A 22,500-nucleotide genomic window follows, 5' to 3' on the forward strand; every position below is an offset into this window, starting at 1 on the left:
TGGTCATTGTGTTGGAGGTCATTGTGCTGTGGTCATTGTGCTAGAGGTCATTGTGCTGGAGGTCATTGTGCTGGAGGTCATTTTGCTGGAGGTCATTGTGCTGTGGTCATTGTGCTGTGGTCATTGTGCTGTGGTCATCGTGCTGGAGGTCATTGTGCTGTGGTCATTGTGCTGGAGGTCATTGTGCTGGAGGTCATTGTGCTGTGGTCATTGTGCTGGAGGTCATTGTGCTGGAGGTCATTGTGCTGGAGGTCATTGTGCTGTGGTAATTGTGCTGGAGGTCATTGTGCTGGAGGTCATTGTGCTGGAGGTCATTGTGCTGTGGTCATTGTGCTGGAGGTCATTGTGCTGGAGGTCATTGAGCAGGAGGTCATTGTGCTGTGGTCATTGTGCTGGAGGTCATTGTGCTGGAGGTCATTGTGCTGGAGGTCATTGTGCTATGGTCATTGTGCTGGAGGTCATTGTGCTGTGGTAATTGTGCTGGAGGTCATTGTGCTGGAGGTCATTTTGCTGGAGGTCATTGTGCTGGAGGTCATTGTGCTGTGGTCATTGTGCTGTGGTCATTGTGCTGTGGTCATCGTGCTGGAGGTCATTGTGCTGTGGTCATTGTGCTGGAGGTCATTGTGCTGGAGGTCATTGTGCTGTGGTCATTGTGCTGGAGGTCATTGTGCTGGAGGTCATTGTGCTGGAGGTCATTGTGCTGGAGGTCATTGTGCTGTGGTCATTGTGCTGGAGGTCATTGTGCTGGAGGTCATTGTGCTGGAGGTCATTGTGCTGGAGGTCATTGTGCTGGTCCTAAACATGTCTGATTGGACCAGGAGCTCTCATTTAAAGCTCATATAAATCAAGCCTGTAAAACAGACTATTTCATCCGTGTAAAAAAGATCAAATCAGAAGAATCCGGCCTAAAAGTCCATCCATCCATTTTCTACCGCTTTATCCAGGGCCGGGTTGCGGGGGCCGCAGTCTAACCAGGGACTCCCAGACTTCCTTCTAAACTTCTAGACTTCAGCCTAAAAGTGAAGCTGAAACGTCTCCTGCATTTGTAACGTCTCGATTCTCCTGTAACTCCTGCTCACAGCAGGTCCTAAAAGCTCCATAAAAAGCTTTAACTGGTTCAAAATGCAGCAGCAAGATTACAACAGGAACAAAAAGAAGAGAGCACATTACACCGGTGCTGGAGTCTCTTCACTGGCTCCTGTCCAGTTTAGAATCACATTTAAACTCCTCCTCCTGATTTACAAAGCCATAAATGACATGGCCCCTCCCACCTCAAAGATGCTATAGAACCATCTCATCCAATCAGAGCTCTTCACTCTCTAAATGCTGGCCTTCTGGTGGTGCCAAGAGTCTCTAAAAGCACAGTAGGAGGTCGAGTCCTGTCCATGTTAAAGAGGCGACACAGTCTCTTCATTTAAGTCCAGGATTAAAACGTTCCTCTTTGAAATGACTTATGGTCAGACCAGTTATAACAGAAATATAAAGCTACAGTTTCAGCTCCGCTGCCCTAGCAGCAACTCTGGGGGAAGTATGAGCTCTGTCCTCTAATAAACACTTATTCTAACAAACAGTTAGTCCTGAACACTCGCATGTGCAATCTATGTGCTGTCGTGACACATATTCATGTGCAATTACTGTCATGACACATGCAATGGTATTTATGTATTTATGTATTTATTTGTCTATGGGAGTTTTTATTTATAGGAGATCTTCTACTGAAAGTGTTTTTCAGACTTCCTCTAAGTGATCTGTTCTTTTCTTCTGGATCTACCTGCGTTGCACCAATGAAGTTTCCCCACGTGGGACAATAAAGGAATATCTTATCTTATTTTATATTTCATATTTAATTTCTCTTGTGTTTGTTCATTGTCTTTTCTTCTTCTTCTCTCACTTCCTGTCGAGAGTGAAACAGACTCATCCATGATGTGGATCCAGATGATCCTGGAGAAACATCTACTCCAGATGACGGGTTCTTCATCTGCCTGAAGAACTGGTTCTCCTCCTGAAGAACTGGTTCTCCTCTTGAAGAACTGGTTCTCCTCCTGAAGAACAGGTTCTCCTCCTGAAGAACTGGTTCTCCTCCTGAATAACTGGTTCTCCTCTTGAATAACTGGTTCTCCTCTTGAAGAACTGGTTCTCCTCTTGAAGAACTGGTTCTCCTCCTGAAGAACTGGTTCTCCTCTTGAAGAACTGGTTCTCCTCCTGAAGAACTGGTTCTCCTCTTGAAGAACTGGTTCTCCTCCTGAAGAACTGGTTCTCCTCTTGAAGAACTGGTTCTCCTCTTGAAGAACTGGTTCTCCTCCTGAAGAACTGGTTCTCCTCTTGAAGAACTGGTTCTCCTCTTGAAGAACTGGTTCTCCTCTTGAAGAAGTTCTCCTCTTGAAGAACTGGTTCTCCTCCTGAAGAACTGGTTCTCCTCCTGAAGAACTGGTTCTCCTCTTGAAGAACTGGTTCTCCTCTTGAAGAACTGGTTCTCCTCCTGAAGAACTGGTTCTCCTCTTGAAGAACTGGTTCTCCTCTTGAAGAACTGGTTCTCCTCTTGAAGAACTGGTTCTCCTCCTGAAGAACTGGTTCTCCTCCTGAAGAACTGGTTCTCCTCTTGAAGAACTGGTTCTCCTCTTGAAGAACTGGTTCTCCTCTTGAAGAACTGGTTCTCCTCTTGAAGAAGTTCTCCTCTTGAAGAACTGGTTCTCCTCCTGAAGAACTGGTTCTCCTCCTGAAGAACTGGTTCTCCTCTTGAAGAACTGGTTCTCCTCTTGAAGAACTGGTTCTCCTCCTGAAGAACTGGTTCTCCTCTTGAAGAACTGGTTCTCCTCCTGAAGAACTGGTTCTCCTCCTGAAGAACTGGTTCTCCTCCTGAAGAACTGGTTCTCCTCTTGAAGAACTGGTTCTCCTCCTGAAGAACTGGTTCTCCTCCTGAAGAACTGGTTCTCCTCCTGAAGAACTGGTTCTCCTCTTGAAGAACTGGTTCTCCTCCTGAAGAACTGGTTCTCCTCCTGAAGAACTGGTTCTCCTCTTGAAGAACTGGTTCTCCTCTTGAAGAACTGGTTCTCCTCCTGAAGAACTGGTTCTCCTCCTGAAGAACTGGTTCTCCTCTTGAAGAACTGGTTATCCTCTTGAAGAACTGGTTCTCCTCTTGAAGAACTGGTTCTCCTCCTGAAGAACTGGTTCTCCTCTTGAAGAACTGGTTCTCCTCTTGAAGAACTGGTTCTCCTCTTGAAGAACTGGTTCTCCTCTTGAAGAAGTTCTCCTCTTGAAGAACTGGTTCTCCTCCTGAAGAACTGGTTCTCCTCCTGAAGAACTGGTTCTCCTCTTGAAGAACTGGTTCTCCTCTTGAAGAACTGGTTCTCCTCCTGAAGAACTGGTTCTCCTCTTGAAGAACTGGTTCTCCTCCTGAAGAACTGGTTCTCCTCTTGAAGAACTGGTTCTCCTCCTGAAGAACTGGTTCTCCTCCTGAAGAACTGGTTCTCCTCCTGAAGAACTGGTTCTCCTCCTGAAGAACTGGTTCTCCTCTTGAAGAACTGGTTCTCCTCTTGAAGAACTGGTTCTCCTCTTGAAGAACTGGTTCTCCTCTTGAAGAACTGGTTCTCCTCCTGAAGAACTGGTTCTCCTCCTGAAGAACTGGTTCTCCTCTTGAAGAACTGGTTCTCCTCTTGAAGAACTGGTTCTCCTCTTGAAGAACTGGTTCTCCTCCTGAAGAACTGGTTCTCCTCTTGAAGAACTGGTTCTCCTCTTGAAGAACTGGTTCTCCTCCTGAAGAACTGGTTCTCCTCTTGAAGAACTGGTTCTCCTCCTGAAGAACTGGTTCTCCTCCTGAAGAACTGGTTCTCCTCCTGAAGAACTGGTTCTCCTCTTGAAGAACTGGTTCTCCTCCTGAAGAACTGGTTCTCCTCCTGAAGAACTGGTTCTCCTCCTGAAGAACTGGTTCTCCTCTTGAAGAACTGGTTCTCCTCCTGAAGAACTGGTTCTCCTCCTGAAGAACTGGTTCTCCTCTTGAAGAACTGGTTCTCCTCTTGAAGAACTGGTTCTCCTCCTGAAGAACTGTTTCCCCTTCTGAAGAACTGGTTCTCCTCTTGAAGAACTGGTTATCCTCTTGAAGAACTGGTTCTCCTCTTGAAGAACTGGTTCTCCTCCTGAAGAACTGGTTCTCCTCTTGAAGAACTGGTTCTCCTCTTGAAGAACTGGTTCTCCTCTTGAAGAACTGGTTCTCCTCTTGAAGAAGTTCTCCTCTTGAAGAACTGGTTCTCCTCCTGAAGAACTGGTTCTCCTCCTGAAGAACTGGTTCTCCTCTTGAAGAACTGGTTCTCCTCTTGAAGAACTGGTTCTCCTCCTGAAGAACTGGTTCTCCTCTTGAAGAACTGGTTCTCCTCCTGAAGAACTGGTTCTCCTCTTGAAGAACTGGTTCTCCTCCTGAAGAACTGGTTCTCCTCCTGAAGAACTGGTTCTCCTCTTGAAGAACTGGTTCTCCTCCTGAAGAACTGGTTCTCCTCTTGAAGAACTGGTTCTCCTCTTGAAGAACTGGTTCTCCTCTTGAAGAACTGGTTCTCCTCCTGAAGAACTGGTTCTCCTCCTGAAGAACTGGTTCTCCTCTTGAAGAACTGGTTCTCCTCTTGAAGAACTGGTTCTCCTCTTGAAGAACTGGTTCTCCTCCTGAAGAACTGGTTCTCCTCTTGAAGAACTGGTTCTCCTCTTGAAGAACTGGTTCTCCTCTTGAAGAAGTTCTCCTCTTGAAGAACTGGTTCTCCTCCTGAAGAACTGGTTCTCCTCTTGAAGAACTGGTTCTCCTCTTGAAGAACTGGTTCTCCTCTTGAAGAACTGGTTCTCCTCCTGAAGAACTGGTTCTCCTCCTGAAGAACTGGTTCTCCTCCTGAAGAACTGGTTCTCCTCTTGAAGAACTGGTTCTCCTCCTGAAGAACTGGTTCTCCTCCTGAAGAACTGGTTCTCCTCTTGAAGAACTGGTTCTCCTCTTGAAGAACTGGTTCTCCTCCTGAAGAACTGGTTCTCCTCCTGAAGAACTGGTTCTCCTCTTGAAGAACTGGTTATCCTCTTGAAGAACTGGTTCTCCTCTTGAAGAACTGGTTCTCCTCCTGAAGAACTGGTTCTCCTCTTGAAGAACTGGTTCTCCTCTTGAAGAACTGGTTCTCCTCTTGAAGAACTGGTTCTCCTCTTGAAGAAGTTCTCCTCTTGAAGAACTGGTTCTCCTCCTGAAGAACTGGTTCTCCTCCTGAAGAACTGGTTCTCCTCTTGAAGAACTGGTTCTCCTCTTGAAGAACTGGTTCTCCTCCTGAAGAACTGGTTCTCCTCTTGAAGAACTGGTTCTCCTCCTGAAGAACTGGTTCTCCTCTTGAAGAACTGGTTCTCCTCCTGAAGAACTGGTTCTCCTCCTGAAGAACTGGTTCTCCTCTTGAAGAACTGGTTCTCCTCCTGAAGAACTGGTTCTCCTCTTGAAGAACTGGTTCTCCTCTTGAAGAACTGGTTCTCCTCTTGAAGAACTGGTTCTCCTCCTGAAGAACTGGTTCTCCTCCTGAAGAACTGGTTCTCCTCTTGAAGAACTGGTTCTCCTCTTGAAGAACTGGTTCTCCTCTTGAAGAACTGGTTCTCCTCCTGAAGAACTGGTTCTCCTCTTGAAGAACTGGTTCTCCTCTTGAAGAACTGGTTCTCCTCTTGAAGAAGTTCTCCTCTTGAAGAACTGGTTCTCCTCCTGAAGAACTGGTTCTCCTCTTGAAGAACTGGTTCTCCTCTTGAAGAACTGGTTCTCCTCTTGAAGAACTGGTTCTCCTCCTGAAGAACTGGTTCTCCTCCTGAAGAACTGGTTCTCCTCCTGAAGAACTGGTTCTCCTCCTGAAGAACTGGTTCTCCTCCTGAAGAACTGGTGAATTGAATTAAATCCAACACACATAAAGTGGGCGTTTCCCCTGATCACACTTTAAAGTCCTGCTCTCACTTCTTCACACGCTCCATCGGTGCGAGGCTGAGTTCACGAGGCCGCGGCGCCCGCTCCTTTATTTTGTGTGTCACACTTAATTAATTCCCCCACGGCACATGCAGGGGGAAGTTTTGTGTGCAACACTGTATTAGTTCCCCCTCGGAAACAACAATCAAATACAAGGAGTCCAAATAGCTGCGGGCCCCTCATGTGAGACTGATCCCCGCCTGGATCGGCCCAAAGCGGTGGGAGTCGACCTAACACGCTTTAGCCGCTAAATTGGTAAAGAAACATTGAGCCTGAGCGAGTCGGAGCTGGAGACCGAACGCAGCCTCAGGAAGACGATCACAACCAGTGACGTCCCGACACTTCAATGTGTCAATCAGAAGTCACATGACCCTTCAGCTCAAACAGACACGGGTCATTTACTGAAATTGTGATGTCACTTCCTCCTCAAAATTGGTGAAATATTACACCTCAAATGATGTTCTTTTCCGGACGTTTTACACTTTTGGTGCAGTAAACTTGACTTTTAAATAGTATTTTCACAGATTCACGTGTTTGTTTCCCCCTGTGCTCTGGACTTCCTCTGCTGTGATTGACATTTGACTCACAAATGTTTCCAAACCTGTAAATATGACATCATAAGGACTTTCAATAAGTAAATCTTTATTTTAGGCCTCGCCTCGGTTTTGTGCATAAACATCTGAAGCGTATCATGTGACTAAATGTAGGATTTCTTTTGAACACGTGACGTCAGAAAGGAAAAGAGAAACGTGACGATTGTGGGTTTGACGGTTGTTTGAAACTGGACACAGCGTTGGTGAGACGCAGTGAGATTCTCTGGACGTCCGCTCTGGTCAGCGATGGCGTCCGGCACATTTCACAGGGATTTGAGCAGGAAAAGCCTCAATCACTTTGGACTTACGATTGGTTTAGTCCTGACTCTGGCACCAGCAGGAGGCCGCTCCATGTTTAGTCCTGACTCTGGCACCAGCAGGAGGCCGCTCCATGTTTAGTCCTGACTCTGGCACCAGCAGGAGGCCTGACTCTGGCACCAGCAGGAGGCCGCTCCATGTTTAGTCCTGACTCTGGCACCAGCAGGAGGCCGCTCCATGTTTAGTCCTGACTCTGGCACCAGCAGGAGGCCGCTCCATGTTTAGTCCTGACTCTGGCACCAGCAGGAGGCCGCTCCATGTTTAGTCCTGACTCTGGCACCAGCAGGAGGCCGCTCCATGTTTAGTCCTGACTCTGGCACCAGCAGGAGGCCGGTCCATGTTTAGTGCTGACTCTGGCACCAGCAGGAGGCCGCTCCATGTTTAGTCCTGACTCTGGCACCAGCAGGAGGCCGGTCCATGTTTAGTCCTGACTCTGGCACCAGCAGGAGGCCGGTCCATGTTTAGTGCTGACTCTGGCACCAGCAGGAGACCGGTCCATGTTTAGTCCTGACTCTGGCACCAGCAGGAGGCCGCTCCATGTTTAGTCCTGACTCTGGCACCAGCAGGAGGCCGGTCCATCTTTAGTCCTGACTCTGGCACCAGCAGGAGGCCGGTCCATGTTTAGTCCTGACTCTGGCACCAGCAGGAGGCCGCTCCATGTTTAGTCCTGACTCTGGCACCAGCAGGAGGCCGCTCCATGTTTAGTCCTGACTCTGGCACCAGCAGGAGGCCGCTCCATCTTTAGTCCTGACTCTGGCACCAGCAGGAGGCCGCTCCATGTTTAGTCCTGACTCTGGCACCAGCAGGAGGCCGGTCCATGTTTAGTCCTGACTCTGGCACCAGCAGGAGGCCGCTCCATGTTTAGTCCTGACTCTGGCACCAGCAGGAGGCCGGTGATGAAGTCTAAAAGAGTTCAGATGTTTTGAAAAGTTAATATCTATTTATTTGATGGACCAAGATTATTTTAAATTTAATATTTTACTTCAAGCCAAATGACCAAATCTCTTATAAAGATTTCCCTTTCTCTTTTTTTTTAAAACTTATTTTAATTATTTTATGACCAAAAGTCAGAAATATCTTGAAACCAGTGAAATATTCTACATCAAATCCGATTCAAGTCCTTTTAAACCAGGCGAGATGATCTTTTTTTACAGTGTGTCCACCGCTGGCAACAGATCGAATGAATGAAACAATGGCCCAGATGCCCCGCCACACTGAATCTTCTCTTGAGTCCATTTAGCTCCACTAACAACGCCCCGGCCCCAAGCGGCTCTGTCGTCCCCCAAGCGCTGTTACTGTCCCCTCTGAAGTACAGGACAGTGGAGTGCCCCCTGAAAGGCCCCTCTCCTGCCCCCTTCCAGCCCCCCGCCGGGCAGGTGACAGGCCCCCACTGACAGGGGCCGGAGCAGCCATGACGGATTCCACAGATGGAGCGTGGAAATCGGAGGCAAAGACCCGCGCTCTCCACGGCAACAAAGAAGCCGAGAAATATGGAGCAGGAGGAACAAAGGGAGAAACTTAAGACCCTCACGTTTGCCCTGGTCTGGTCCTGGTTTAGTCCTGGTTTGGTCCTGGTTTGGTCTGAGTTTAGTCCTGGTTTGGTCCTGGTTTGGTCCTGGTTTGGCCCTGGTTTGGTCCTGGTTTGGTCCTGGTTTAGTCCTGGTTTAGTCCTGGTTTAGTCCTGGTTTAGTCTGAGTTTAGTCCTGGTTTGGTCCTGGTTTAGTCTGAGTTTAGTCCTGGTTTGGTCTTGGTTTAGTCTGAGTTTAGTCCTGGTTTAGTCCTGGTTTAGTCCTGGTTTAGTCCTGGTTTGGCCCTGGTTTGGTCCTGGTTTAGTCCGAGTTTAGTCCTGGTTTGGTCCTGGTTTGGCCCTGGTTTGGTCCTGGTTTAGTCCTGGTTTAGTCCTGGTTTAGTCCTGGTTTGGCCCTGGTTTGGTCCTGGTTTAGTCCTGGTTTAGTCCTGGTTTAGTCCTGGTTTAGTCCTGGTTTAGACCTGGTTTGGTCCTGGTTTAGTCCTGGTTTAGTCCTGGTTTAGTCCTGGTTTAGTCCTGGTTTGGCCCTGGTTTGGTCCTGGTTTGGTCCTGGTTTGGTCCTGGTTTAGTCTGAGTTTAGTCCTGGTTTAGTCCGAGTTTAGTCCTGGTTTAGTCCTGGTTTAGTCCTGGTTTGGTGCTGGTTTGGCCCTGGTTTAGTCCTGGTTTAGACCTGGTTTAGACCTGGTTTGGTCCTGGTTTGGCCCTGGTTTGGTCCTGGTTTAGTCCTGGTTTAGTCCTGGTTTAGTCCTGGTTTGGTGCTGGTTTAGTCCTGGTTTAGTCCTGGTTTAGACCTGGTTTGGTCCTGGTTTGGTCCTGGTTTAGTCTGAGTTTAGTCCTGGTTTGGGCCTGGTTTAGTCTGAGTTTAGTCCTGGTTTAGTCCTGGTTTAGTCCTGGTTTAGTCCTGGTTTGGCCCTGGTTTGATCCTGGTTTAGTCCGAGTTTAGTCCTGGTTTGGTCCTGGTTTGGCCCTGGTTTGGTCCTGGTTTAGTCCTGGTTTAGTCCTGGTTTAGTCCTGGTTTGGTCCTGGTTTGGTCCTGGTTTAGTCCTGGTTTAGTCCTGGTTTAGTCCTGGTTTAGTCCTGGTTTAGCCCTGGTTTAGTCCTGGTTTAGTCCTGGTTTAGTCCTGGTTTAGACCTGGTTTAGTCCTGGTTTAGTCCTGGTTTAGACCTGGTTTGGTCCTGGTTTGGTCCTGGTTTAGACCTGGTTTAGTCCTGGTTTAGTCCTGGTTTAGTCCTGGTTTAGACCTGGTTTGGTTCTGGTTTGGTCCTGGTTTAGACCTGGTTTAGTCCTGGTTTAGTCCTGGTTTAGTCCTGGTTTAGACCTGGTTTGGTCCTGGTTTGGTCCTGGTTTAGTCCTGGTTTAGTCCTGGTTTAGACCTGGTTTGGTCCTGCTTTGGTCCTGGTTTGGTGCTGGTTTGGCCCTGGTTTAGTCCTGGTTTAGTCCTGGTTTAGTCCTGGTTTAGTCCTGGTTTAGACCTGGTTTAGTCCTGGTTTAGACCTGGTTTGGTCCTGGTTTAGTCCTGGTTTGGTCCTGGTTTGGTCCTGGTTTAGTCCTGGTTTGGCCCTGGTTTAGTCCTGGTTTAGTCCTGGTTTAGTCCTGGTTTAGTCCTGGTTTAGACCTGGTTTAGTCCTGGTTTAGACCTGGTTTGGTCCTGGTTTAGTCCTGGTTTAGACCTGGTTTAGTCCTGGTTTAGACCTGGTTTGGTCCTGGTTTAGTCCTGGTTTGGTCCTGGTTTAGTCCTGGTTTAGTCCTGGTTTAGTCCTGGTTTGGCCCTGGTTTGGTCCTGGTTTAGTCCTGGTTTAGTCCTGGTTTAGACCTGGTTTGGTCCTGGTTTAGTCCTGGTTTGGTCCTGGTTTGGTCTGAGTTTAGTCCTGGTTTGGTCCTGGTTTGGTCCTGGTTTGGCCCTGGTTTGGTCCTGGTTTGGTCCTGGTTTAGTCCTGGTTTAGTCCTGGTTTAGTCCTGGTTTAGTCTGAGTTTAGTCCTGGTTTGGTCCTGGTTTAGTCTGAGTTTAGTCCTGGTTTGGTCTTGGTTTAGTCTGAGTTTAGTCCTGGTTTAGTCCTGGTTTAGTCCTGGTTTAGTCCTGGTTTGGCCCTGGTTTGGTCCTGGTTTAGTCCGAGTTTAGTCCTGGTTTGGTCCTGGTTTGGTCCTGGTTTAGTCCTGGTTTAGTCCTGGTTTGGCCCTGGTTTGATGAGACTTCTGAAGCTGACGCCGTGTGATTGACAGGAGTAACAGTTACTGCACATGTGCCTCTTTCTTCTGCCACATTCAGGGATTATGCAAATCACTCTTTCCAGCGACTAAATTCACTTTAACACTTTTGATGAATCATGTTTGGATTTGGATTTGGACGCGGGGCAGCAGAACTTGTACTTTTACATGTTTTTAAAGTCATGGCTGTGACGTTAGGTCAGTGGCACATGTGCAGCTGTAAAGAGTGTTAAATATTATGATTATAATTATATAATTATAATATATATGTGACACATTTTCCTCACAGAGAGTATTTTAGAACAAAGTCCTGTTCGAGCTCAGCTGAGTCTGGACCTGGACTTGGTTTAGTCCTGGTCTTGTCCTGGTCTTGTCCTGGTCTTGTCCTGGTTTAGTTCCAGGATTAGTCTCAGTTCAGGAGCCGTTTGAGCTTCTCTCTGGATCAGAGACGTTTCAGCCTCAGAGACGACAGGAGGAGCTTCATTTAACCTCAACAACGTTCTATTCAAAACTTTCCATCAAACCTAAAATAGTGAAAGGCTCTTGAAGCTTCATGACTCTAGCACATGACGGTCCACGTGCCCCGCCCGGTCTTTCCCGTGGCCCGTGGCCCGAGGCCCCGGCCCGTTTACAAAGCTCTCTTTATGTTCTCCAACAACAAACATCAAAGTGTGTAAATGTGGCCCGCGCATCCAAAGTGTGTAAATGTGGCCCGCGCATCCAAAGTGTGTAAATGTGGCCCGCGCATCCAAAGTGGACCTGGACCTGGACCTTTTGTAAACGCCTTAAACCTTAAGTACAATTTCAACCACAGAAAAAGCTTCTGAAACTCACTTACAAATGAACTTTATCATTGGTTAAATCGGAAATCACTTTTTAGTGATGAAAATATCAGTGTTTTCAGACTCAGACAAAGCCGTTTTTACCCCAAAAAGACTCTTCATCTCCGTCAAATATTGTAAATATCTCATTCACAAACGACTAATCAATCAAGCAAACGAAGACTGTAGTTTTATAGAACAGTTTGCTGCAGCTCCATCAGAAACACGGGTTTTCAAAGTGTGGCAGAAAAGTGCGTCCACCTCCTCGTGGACTCCCTCCCTCCCTCCCTCGTGGACTCCCTCCCTCGTGGACTCCCTCCCTCCCTCGTGGACTCCCTCCCTCCCTCGTGGACTCCCTCCCTCCCTCGTGGACTCCCTCCCTCGTGGACTCCCTCCCTCCCTCGTGGACTCCCTCCCTCGTGGACTCCCTCCCTCGTGGACTCCCTCCCTCCCTCGTGGACTCCCTCCCTCCCTCCCTCGTGGACTCCCTCCCTCGTGGACTCCCTCCCTCCCTCGTGGACTCCCTCCCTCCCTCGTGGACTCCCTCCCTCGTGGACTCCCTCCCTCGTGGACTCCCTCCCTCCCTCGTGGACTCCCTCCCTCCCTCGTGGACTCCCTCCCTCGTGGACTCCCTCCCTCCCTCGTGGACTCCCTCCCTCGTGGACTCCCTCCCTCGTGGACTCCCTCCCTCGTGGACTCCCTCCCTCCCTCGTGGATTCCCTCCCTCGTGGACTCCCTACCTCCCTCGTGGACTCCCTCCCTCCCTCGTGGACTCCCTCCCTCGTGGACTCCCTCCCTCCCTCGTGGACTCCCTCCCTCGTGGACTCCCTCCCTCGTGGACTCCCTCCCTCCCTCGTGGACTCCCTCCCTCCCTCCCTCGTGGACTCCCTCCCTCGTGGACTCCCTCCCTCCCTCGTGGACTCCCTCCCTCGTGGACTCCCTCCCTCCCTCGTGGACTCCCTCCCTCGTGGACTCCCTCCCTCCCTCGTGGACTCCCTCCCTCGTGGACTCCCTCCCTCCCTCGTGGACTCCCTCCCTCCCTCGTGGACTCCCTCCCTCGTGGACTCCCTCCCTCCCTCGTGGACTCCCTCCCTCGTGGACTCCCTCCCTCGTGGACTCCCTCCCTCGTGGACTCCCTCCCTCCCTCGTGGACTCCCTCCAGCCTCATAGAGCTGTGGTTTCAGAGTGGTTTATACCTCGCTTTACCTCTCCGTCCTCCAGATCTGATCACCATGATTTGGCAGCGTGGAATAGCCGGCTGAGCCAATGAATTTACCCCCTCCGGGCCTCCATATCTGCGCCTGCATAAGCACACTTAGGCCATATCTTTAAAAGCACCACTTATGCCCCCGTGAGCTTCACTTCCAACCGGCTCTTGTCGCTTCATCGAAATGGCAGAAAAGATGAGCCTTAAACGATGGCAGCGTGAGGCCCGGGAGCTGCATAAGGAGGGGGGAGGAGAGGGGAGGAGGAGGAGGAGGAAAAGTGTTTAATTTAACCAAACTGCAGGCGCTGAGAGAGCGAAGGGAAAGAGACCTGGAGCCAAGAAAGAGCCAAAATGGCTCCTGTTGTGTGGTGGGAGGAGGAGTTTGTGCGTTGTGTGTGTGTGTTGTGTGTGTTTTGTGTGTTGTGTTGTGTGTGTGTGTGTGTGTGTGTTGTGTGTGTGTGTGTGTGTTGTGTGTTGTGTATGTGTATGTGTGTGTGTGTGTTTGTGTGTTGTGTGTTGTGTATGTGTATGTGTGTGTGTGTGTTTGTGTGTTGTGTATGTGTATGTTTGTGTTGTGTATGTGTGTGTGTGCACGGGGGAGTTGCCTGACCATATGTGGCCCGTCTTGCGCCCCTCTTCACTGGGACGTCCCACAGACTCGGGGGCTCGTGGAGGATAAACTGTGACATGTCGCCCGCTCCGGCCCCGCCCTCTTCACAAGCTCTAAAAAGCCCGAAACAAAAGGCCCAGAGGACAGCGTTTACTTGGGCGGGACGAGCCACGCTGGGCCCATTGAGCGGCCCATTGAGCGGCCCAGGGGCTGAGTGACTGGACCACTGCATTAAACAGTACATAGAAGTCAGAGCGGGCAGATGCTGGTCAGATAATGGCTCTGGACACATTAGGGACCATCTGTGGAACTCGCCGAAGAAAAGATGGACGTGTGTAAATGTAAATGCGTTTGGGACGTTTGGGACTCACAACCTTTACATGTGCTCAGGCAAAGTGGGCACAGGAAGTAGAACGTGCAGGAAAGAGCCAACACAAAGTACTCAAGTAATAGTGGATACTTTTACTTCACCGCGTGGGAGAGCAGATCTGAACCTTCTTCATGGGACTGAAAAGTACAAACTACGTGTGACATTCTGACTCAAGGTTTTGAGTTCAAGGCAGAACTTTGATCTGACCTTTGTTGACTTCACGACATCTAACGATTCAACAGCTCTGAATATCTGAGTGACAAATACTTTAGCCTTTTACTCTTAAAGAACATTCATACTTTTACTTTGACTGTGCCGGGGGTTCCTGTACAGGTCTTATACTGAGAGTCATGTGATGCCTGAGGTTCCTGTACAGGTCTTATACTGAGAGTCATGTGGTGCCTGAGGTTCCTGTACAGGTCTTATACTGAGAGTCATGTGGTGCCGGGGGTTCCTGTACAGGTCTTATACTGAGAGTCATGTGGTGCCTGAGGTTCCTGTACAGTTCTTATACTGAGAGTCATGTGGTGCCTGAGGTTCCTGTACAGGTCTTATACTGAGAGTCATGTGGTGCCTGAGGTTCCTGTACAGGTCTCATACTGAGAGTCATGTGGTGCCTGAGGTTCCTGTACAGGTCTTATACTGAGAGTCATGTGGTGCCTGAGGTTCCTGTACAGGTCTTATACTGAGAGTCATGTGGTGCCTGAGGTTCCTGTACAGGTCTTATACTGAGAGTCATGTGGTGCCTGAGGTTCCTGTACAGTTCTTATACTGAGAGTCATGTGGTGCCTGAGGTTCCTGTACAGGTCTTATACTGAGAGTCATGTGGTGCCTGAGGTTCCTGTACAGTTCTTATACTGAGAGTCATGTGGTGCCTGAGGTTCCTGTACAGTTCTTATACTGAGAGTCATGTGGTGCCTGAGGTTCCTGTACAGGTCTTATACTGAGAGTCATGTGGTGCCTGAGGTTCCTGTACAGTTCTTATACTGAGAGTCATGTGGTGCCTGAGGTTCCTGTACAGTTCTTACTGCAGATGACAGACGCTTGAGTCATGAGGAGGAAGTGAAGAATCCCTGGCTCAAATCAGTTCTTACGACATGGAAGGAGCTGATCAGAACAAATTAAACACACATGTTACAATCTTAAACTGGTAAAACTTTATGACCAAAGGTTTTGTACAAATAGAACTGAGCTGAGACTCAAGGTCTGGAGGACAAAAGGTCAAAAGGTTTTTCACCAGATGTAAAAGAGAATCACATGCAAGAAAAGACATTAAACAAAGTGATGACCATTATAACCCTCTGAATTAAATTTTACTAAACCTTATAAATCTGAACTTTCAAGGGGAATCATATTTAAATTATATCAATGCATTTCTAATCTGGACAAATAGTTTACTAAATATATTAGAATCAAATGAAAGAGAAGCTCATCTTGTTTTGACAGATGAAGAGAGGGAACATCTCAGAGCAGCCCCACATTCATGCCCTTATACGGGGAGAGGCGCCTACTTTCCTCATAACTCCAGGTCAAAGGTCTTATTATTGCCAGGGAAATGCAACTGTTGTAGAAACAGCGCCACCAGGAGGTGAACCACTGTCACGTGACCTGGGACTGTCCTGTCGATCACAAATATGTGAGTGAAGTTCACCACGCTCTGATACAGCATTTACCCCTGAACTTTACAATGATGAACTTGGGCCTCAGAACTCCTGCCATGGACACAATACATGGATACTTTAGAATGTACTTTAGAATGTACTTTAGACTGTACTTTAGACTGTACTTTAGAATGTACTTTAGACTGTACTTTAGACTGTACTTTAGAATGTACTTTAGAATGTACTTTAGAACGTACTTTAGAATGTACTTTAGACTGTACTTTAGAATGTACTTTAGAATGTACTTTAGAATGTACTTTAGAATGTACTTTAGAATGTACTTTAGAATGTACTTTAGACTGTACTTTAGACCGTACTTTAGAATGTACTTTAGAATGTACTTTAGAATGTACTTTAGAATGTACTTTAGAATGTACTTTAGAATGTACTTTAGAATGTACTTTAGACTGTACTTTAGACTGTACTTTAGAATGTACTTTAGAATGTACTTTAGAACGTACTTTAGAATGTACTTTAGACTGTACTTTAGAACGTACTTTAGAGTGTACTTTAGAATGTACTTTAGAACGTACTTTAGAATGTACTTTAGACTGTACTTTAGACTGTACTTTAGAATGTACTTTAGAATGTACTTTAGACTGTACTTTAGAATGTACTTTAGAATGTACTTTAGAATGTACTTTAGACTGTACTTTAGACTGTACTTTAGAATGTACTTTAGAATGTACTTTAGAATGTACTTTAGACTGTACTTTAGAGTGTACTTTAGAATGTACTTTAGAATGTACTTTAGACTGTACTTTAGACTGTACTTTAGAATGTACTTTAGAATGTACTTTAGACTGTACTTTAGAGTGTACTTTAGAATGTACTTTAGAATGTACTTTAGACTGTACTTTAGAGTGTACTTTAGAATGTACTTTAGAATGTACTTTAGACTGTACTTTAGAGTGTACTTTAGAATGTACTTTAGAATGTACTTTAGACTGTACTTTAGAATGTACTTTAGACTGTACTTTAGAATGTACTTTAGAATGTACTTTAGACTGTACTTTAGAATGTACTTTAGACTGTACTTTAGAGTGTACTTTAGAATGTACTTTAGACTGTACTTTAGAGTGTACTTTAGAATGTACTTTAGAATGTACTTTAGACTGTACTTTAGACTGTACTTTAGAATGTACTTTAGAATGTACTTTAGACTGTACTTTAGAGTGTACTTTAGAATGTACTTTAGAATGTACTTTAGACTGTACTTTAGAGTGTACTTTAGAATGTACTTTAGAATGTACTTTAGACTGTACTTTAGACTGTACTTTAGAATGTACTTTAGAATGTACTTTAGACTGTACTTTAGAATGTACTTTAGACTGTACTTTAGAATGTACTTTAGACTGTACTTTAGAGTGTACTTTAGAATGTACTTTAGACTGTACTTTAGAGTGTACTTTAGAATGTACTTTAGAATGTACTTTAGACTGTACTTTAGAATGTACTTTAGACTGTACTTTAGAATGTACTTTAGAATGTACTTTAAACTGTACTTTAAACTGTACTTTAGAATGTACTTTAGACTGTACTTTAGAATGTACTTTAGACTGTACTTTAGAGTGTACTTTAGAATGTACTTTAGACTGTACTTTAGAATGTACTTTAGAATGTACTTTAGAATGTACTTTAGACTGTACTTTAGACTGTACTTTAGAATGTACTTTAGAATGTACTTTAGAATGTACTTTAGACTGTACTTTAGAGTGTACTTTAGAATGTACTTTAGAATGTACTTTAGACTGTACTTTAGAGTGTACTTTAGAATGTACTTTAGAATGTACTTTAGACTGTACTTTAGAGTGTACTTTAGAATGTACTTTAGAATGTACTTTAGACTGTACTTTAGAATGTACTTTAGACTGTACTTTAGAATGTACTTTAGAATGTACTTTAGACTGTACTTTAGAATGTACTTTAGACTGTACTTTAGAGTGTACTTTAGAATGTACTTTAGACTGTACTTTAGAGTGTACTTTAGAATGTACTTTAGAATGTACTTTAGACTGTACTTTAGAATGTATTTTAGAATGTACTTTAGACTGTACTTTAGAGTGTACTTTAGAATGTACTTTAGACTGTACTTTAGAATGTACTTTAGACTGTACTTTAGAGTGTACTTTAGAATGTACTTTAGACTGTACTTTAGACTGTACTTTAGAATGTACTTTAGAATGTACTTTAGACTGTACTTTAGAATGTACTTTAGAATGTACTTTAGAATGTACTTTAGACTGTACTTTAGACTGTACTTTAGAATGTACTTTAGAATGTACTTTAGAATGTACTTTAGACTGTACTTTAGAGTGTACTTTAGAATGTACTTTAGAATGTACTTTAGACTGTACTTTAGACTGTACTTTAGAATGTACTTTAGAATGTACTTTAGACTGTACTTTAGAGTGTACTTTAGAATGTACTTTAGAATGTACTTTAGACTGTACTTTAGAGTGTACTTTAGAATGTACTTTAGAATGTACTTTAGACTGTACTTTAGAGTGTACTTTAGAATGTACTTTAGAATGTACTTTAGACTGTACTTTAGAATGTACTTTAGACTGTACTTTAGAATGTACTTTAGAATGTACTTTAGACTGTACTTTAGAATGTACTTTAGACTGTACTTTAGAGTGTACTTTAGAATGTACTTTAGAGTGTACTTTAGAATGTACTTTAGAATGTACTTTAGACTGTACTTTAGAATGTACTTTAGAATGTACTTTAGAATGTACTTTAGACTGTACTTTAGAGTGTACTTTAGAATGTACTTTAGAATGTACTTTAGACTGTACTTTAGAGTGTACTTTAGAATGTACTTTAGAATGTACTTTAGACTGTACTTTAGACTGTACTTTAGAATGTACTTTAGAATGTACTTTAGACTGTACTTTAGAATGTACTTTAGACTGTACTTTAGAATGTACTTTAGAATGTACTTTAGACTGTACTTTAGAATGTACTTTAGACTGTACTTTAGAGTGTACTTTAGAATGTACTTTAGACTGTACTTTAGAGTGTACTTTAGAATGTACTTTAGAATGTACTTTAGACTGTACTTTAGAATGTACTTTAGACTGTACTTTAGAATGTACTTTAGAATGTACTTTAAACTGTACTTTAAACTGTACTTTAGAATGTACTTTAGACTGTACTTTAGAATGTACTTTAGACTGTACTTTAGACTGTACTTTAGAATGTACTTTAGACTGTACTTTAGAGTGTACTTTAGAATGTACTTTAGAATGTACTTTAGACTGTACTTTAGACTGTACTTTAGAATGTACTTTAGAATGTACTTTAGAATGTACTTTAGAGTGTACTTTAGAATGTACTTTAGAATGTACTTTAGACTGTACTTTAGAGTGTACTTTAGAATGTACTTTAGAATGTACTTTAGACTGTACTTTAGAGTGTACTTTAGAATGTACTTTAGAATGTACTTTAGACTGTACTTTAGAATGTACTTTAGACTGTACTTTAGAATGTACTTTAGAATGTACTTTAGACTGTACTTTAGAATGTACTTTAGACTGTACTTTAGAGTGTACTTTAGAATGTACTTTAGACTGTACTTTAGAGTGTACTTTAGAATGTACTTTAGAATGTACTTTAGACTGTACTTTAGAATGTATTTTAGAATGTACTTTAGACTGTACTTTAGAGTGTACTTTAGAATGTACTTTAGACTGTACTTTAGAATGTACTTTAGACTGTACTTTAGAGTGTACTTTAGAATGTACTTTAGACTGTACTTTAGAGTGTACTTTAGAATGTACTTTAGAATGTACTTTAGACTGTACTTTAGAATGTACTTTAGAATGTACTTTAGACTGTACTTTAGAATGTACTTTAGAATGTACTTTAGAATGTACTTTAGACTGTACTTTAGAGTGTACTTTAGAATGTACTTTAGAATGTACTTTAGACTGTACTTTAGAGTGTACTTTAGAATGTACTTTAGACTGTACTTTAGAATGTACTTTAGACTGTACTTTAGAATGTACTTTAGAATGTACTTTAGACTGTACTTTAGAATGTACTTTAGACTGTACTTTAGAGTGTACTTTAGAATGTACTTTAGACTGTACTTTAGAGTGTACTTTAGAATGTACTTTAGAATGTACTTTAGACTGTACTTTAGAATGTACTTTAGACTGTACTTTAGAATGTACTTTAGAATGTACTTTAAACTGTACTTTAGAATGTACTTTAGACTGTACTTTAGAGTGTACTTTAGAATGTACTTTAGACTTTACTTTAGAATGTACTTTAGAATGTACTTTAGACTGTACTTTAGAGTGTACTTTAGAATGTACTTTAGACTGTACTTTAGAGTGTACTTTAGAATGTACTTTAGAATGTACTTTAGACTGTACTTTAGAATGTACTTTAGAATGTACTTTAGACTGTACTTTAGAGTGTACTTTAGAATGTACTTTAGAATGTACTTTAGACTGTACTTTAGAATGTACTTTAGAATGTACTTTTGGAGCATACTTCAGGCGCTTGTTCAAGAGCTGCACTTTATTGAGAAAACAACAGTTTGTGTTCCATACATTTTTGGGTTCAAATTGATTCAATAACATAAAAACATCTTAAATCAGATGTTACGTGCAGAAAGTTATGTTTTTACTCTTATTGATTCTTTTCTTGGACTACGTTGTACTTTTACTTTTACCTCAGGAAAAAACAAATAAAAGCATCAAATATGAAACATTTTAAACCAATTTTCCCAAATCCCTTCGCCCTTTAAGCCGCTGTGACACAAAAGCAGTGGGAGCTAATTAGTTAACAAAGCAGTGAATGAGTCAAGCATCATCAGTCACATGATTGACAGCTGCATGCCCCGCCCCCTCCTGGTGTGTTTGGTTTCCACGACGAGCCTTTGTGAACGTTGACTCGAAACTTTAAACTCAACACAAGCGAACGCGCAAACCAACAGCTTTAACCCCAAAAGCACCACAAACGTAAAAAGTGATAACTCTGAATCATTGTTTAGTCCAGCTGGTTCTGGTTCTGGTTCTGGTTCTGGTTCTGGTCCAGGTCCTGGTTCTGGTCCAGGTCCTGGTTCTGGTTCTGGTCCAGGTCCTGGTTCTGGTCCAGGTCCTGGTTCTGGTTCTGGTCCAGGTCCTGGTTCTGGTTCTGGTTCTGGTCCAGGTCCTGGTTCTGGTTCTGGTCCAGGTCCTGGTTCTGGTTCTGGTTCTGGTTCTGGTCCAGGTCCTGGTTCTGGTCCAGGTCCTGGTTCTGGTTCTGGTCCAGGTCCTGGTTCTGGTTCTGGTCCAGGTCCTGGTTCTGGTCCAGGTCCTGGTTCTGGTTCTGGTTCTGGTCCAGGTCCTGGTTCTGGTCCAGGTCCTGGTTCTGGTTCTGGTTCTGGTCCAGGTCCAGGTCCAGGTCCTGGTTCTGGTTCTGGAAACCAAAATGAGAGCGAGCCGGGGCCAAAGCCGGGGCCCAAACGGAGGAATGCGCTTGAGTAAACTTAATTATGACATGAGGACGTCTCGCTGCGCCGGGCCCTTGATTCCATTTGGCTTTTTGCAGGATCGACTTTCACCAAATAAAGTTCTCCCCGTGAACGTGAGCGTAGCATTCAGAGGAGTTAATATGTGTGAGGAGATGTGGGCGAGACATCCAGCAGATCAGAACCCTGCTTTTATAGGGTTTAAGAGTTAGATAAGACACCAAGCAAAAAGAAGCTGCAAAGACTTAGACAAAGGATAAAACTCATGAACATGAGGAGGACTTTGGACTAAACCAGGACTAAACCAGGTCTAAAACAGGACTAAAGCAGGACTAAAACAGGACTAAACCAGGACTAAACCAGGACTAAAACAGGACTAAAACAGGACTAAACCAGGACTAAACCAGGACTAAAACAGGACTAAAACAGGACTAAAACAGGACTAAAACAGGACTAAACCAGGACTAAACCAGGACTAAAACAGGACTAAAACAGGACTAAAACAGGACTAAAACAGGACTAAAACAGGTCTAAACCAGGACTAAACCAGGACTAAAACAGGACTAAACCAGGACTAAACCAGGTCTAAAACAGGACTAAACCAGGACTAAATCAGGACTAAACCAGGACTAAAACAGGACTAAACCAGGACTAAAATAGGACTAAACCAGGACTAAAACAGGACTAAACCAGGACTAAAACAGGACTAAAACAGGACTAAAACAGGTCTAAACCAGGACTAAACCAGGACTAAAACAGGACTAAAACAGGTCTAAAACAGGACTAAAACAGGTCTAAAACAGGACTAAAACAGGTCACTTGGTTTGTCTCTGTTGTGTTTTTACTCTTGTTTTGGTGCTTTATTTTAAAAGTTCCAAGGTGGCCTGGACTTGAGGCTTCTCTGGCTCACTTCTGGCTCACTTTGGGTGGTGTTTTTGTGGTGGAGCCGCTCTGAGCCGCTCAGAGCCGCTCAGAGCGGCTCAGAGCCGGCCCTCCAGGCCACGTCTCTCCAGGGAACAGACGGCCATTGATCCAAAGGCTTTTTAATGCTCTTCTGCCTTCGACGGGACAATGTATGTCATTCTGGGGCATTCTTCATGTTCCAGAGTTCAGAGCTCACAGATCAAACTCAGACTTAAATGACTCGGTTATGACATAATTAGACGTAACGACTAAAAAATGTTTCCTTTTCTTTTCAAATACACATCCATCACCAAATGTCAGACGTAAAAAACACGACTAAAGATGAATCTTTTCAGTCTCAGAACTGAAAACACCTCACACTTTTTAACACGGACGAATCTCTGTTTATTCGCAAACAAAGTGCCTCGTTTTCCCTTAAACGCTGCAAATTATGACAATAATACCACATCTAACATTTAAACTGACGCGTGTAACGTCAGGCTCACACGCACAATAAGACGACCCATTACGTGATGGGCCCTGGCCCAGACTCGGGCCAGGGCCCGAGTCTGGGCCAAGTACAAAACATTTCGACACAAAAGTGAATTCCAGAAGCACATTTTCTGTCTCATGTTTGAAACTCTTCATGTGACGTTTGTGTAAAAGCTTCAGCTGTTTTTAACTTAAATATGAGTTTAGAACGAGTCAGTGACGTCAACAAGAAATACAGTGAGAGGAGAGTTTCAAAAGCAGTACTACAGTATTAGTGACGATGGTACCTCCTGCAGTACTACAGTAGTACTACAGTATTAGTGACGATGGTACCTCCTGCAGTACTACAGTAGTACTACAGTATTAGTGAC

General features: G+C 44.3%; 1 protein-coding gene across 1 annotated transcript in view; it reads right to left on the bottom strand.

The window, feature by feature from the left end:
- The window catches only part of LOC140369175 (paired box protein Pax-3-A-like), a 62,610-nt gene that overhangs the window by 33,856 nt on the left and 6,254 nt on the right, over positions 1 to 22,500 (bottom strand). The gene's annotated exons all lie outside the window — the stretch shown is intronic.

Source organism: Eucyclogobius newberryi, unplaced genomic scaffold (assembly GCF_026437365.1).
Source record: "Eucyclogobius newberryi isolate DKJ021-1_F unplaced genomic scaffold, fEucNew1.0.hap1 SCAF_10, whole genome shotgun sequence".
Classification (NCBI taxonomy): Eukaryota; Metazoa; Chordata; class Actinopteri; order Gobiiformes; family Gobiidae; genus Eucyclogobius; species Eucyclogobius newberryi.